This window comes from Scylla paramamosain, chromosome 2, assembly GCF_035594125.1.
Source record: "Scylla paramamosain isolate STU-SP2022 chromosome 2, ASM3559412v1, whole genome shotgun sequence".
Taxonomy (NCBI): domain Eukaryota; kingdom Metazoa; phylum Arthropoda; class Malacostraca; order Decapoda; family Portunidae; genus Scylla; species Scylla paramamosain.
The window spans coordinates 32,394,919-32,396,816 of NC_087152.1; positions in this window are offsets into that span (position 1 = coordinate 32,394,919).

The following is a 1,898-nucleotide window of genomic DNA, read 5'->3' on the forward strand; positions in this document are numbered from 1 at the left end:
TATATAAAACTATTGCATAATCGATCAGGATTTTGTTGTCGCAACAAAGATTTCACATCGCGTTGTTACTGAAAACGTATCGCTGGGGAGCTCAGCGTCTCGGGTTATCACGTGGTATATTGTACTGTTGGAAGCTTTCATTTGATATCGGCGATTTTTTTTCTTTTTTTTCAGGTCTAGCGAAAGTACGAATTTGTTGATATCTACACCAAGTGAAAACTGTCATTTAAGCATTCCCTTCGTTATCATTTAAGTAGGAAATAACACCAAAGAAAACCAAACAATAAGTATATTCGAGTAAGACACGCACTTATGTATATTACTTAAATGGCAAACAGCAACAAAAAGAAGTTAAACAATGTCGGATATTAAATGTGAGCAATGTTTTAAAACATTCTAAAACTCTATGATAATATTGGATATGTATCTAAAGTAGAGCAATGCTATACTGTAAATTCCTCACCAACCTTTACTGGAGGAGGCTTGCTCTCTGTTACGCTCTGTGGAAGTGCCTCGGCAAGTGAGTTTCCGGTTTCATTCATGAAGAGGGTTATGTTGCATCACGTAAAGTGAAATAAATAAATAAATAAATAAATAGATAAATAAATAAATAAATGGATAAAAAAAGTTGAGAGCTCAAACCAATAATTTCTACGATGCAATGCAGCCACACGGTGTGATCGCAATCACGTGTAACAAGGTGAAAATCTGACGCTGTGAAACAGTTACACCCCTCCAATCACTTTTGGCTCGCCATAGCAGCTCGTCATTAAGAAAAGTTAACACCCAAAAAATCTTTTACAAATGAAAGCAAGTAGTCTCCCCTGCCTTTGCTACCTTCAGCCACCAGTGGCCTCCATCACATACTACCTGAAAGAGGCCCCTTTACAATGCTTAGTAGGAAGAGTTTTTTTTTTTTTTTCAGGAAAGTGCAACGAAGCCTAAGTTCTTAATCTAAGAGATTAGCAGCATCCCTTCAGCTAGTTTCTTAATTACTGAAGTCAGAGCCATTATTTCGAATGACGTGAAGAAGTTTATTTAGGAGTACTTATATGTTTTTATCCGTTGATCTGACTGTCTCATTAAGTTATTTGTAGATTTCATCGTAGATTTCAGGATTTAATTGATTGATAATAAAAAAAAAAGTAGAAGAGAAGACCCTACAACATCGGTAAATATGAGGAAGGGTGGATCTTGTATCCAAGAACTATTATCTGCATTTGAAAAACATATTTGGTTAAGTATATGTACTGTATGCACATCCACAATTTCATTTCAAGTTTTCCGGAGTTACCCGCGACAGAACTCTAAGGAATATGTTGACCTCATTTCATTAACTCTGCGGGCGTTACTAGTCATATTTCGTACTACGGGTAATCGTGTGCGTTCACCCTATACAATGATACACAAATTAAACCTATAACTGAAACTATCAATAAGTACAATAAAGAATGTTAAAATATAATCCTGAGAAACTTCAATATTTGTGTATTTACCATAAGAATAAGCCTACCACATAAAAAAAAAAAAAAAAAAAAAAAAAAAAAATATATATATATATATATATATATATATATATATATATATATATATATATATATATATATATATATATATATATATATATATATATATATATATATATATATATATATATATATATATATATATATATCAGCTCAACAGCTAGACTTGGGAACAAGTAACATTAAAATCGAGAGAGAGAGAGAGAGAGAGAGAGAGAGAGAGGGGGGGGGGTCAAATGTACAAGTTTTACTGAGTGACACTTAAAAAAAAGGTTAAATTTAATGAACTCATGTTTTAAAACAGTTATTTTTTTTTCTGAGGAGTAAAGTAATGAAAGAAGAGCAGAAGACAGAACTTCACAGCTCTTTACC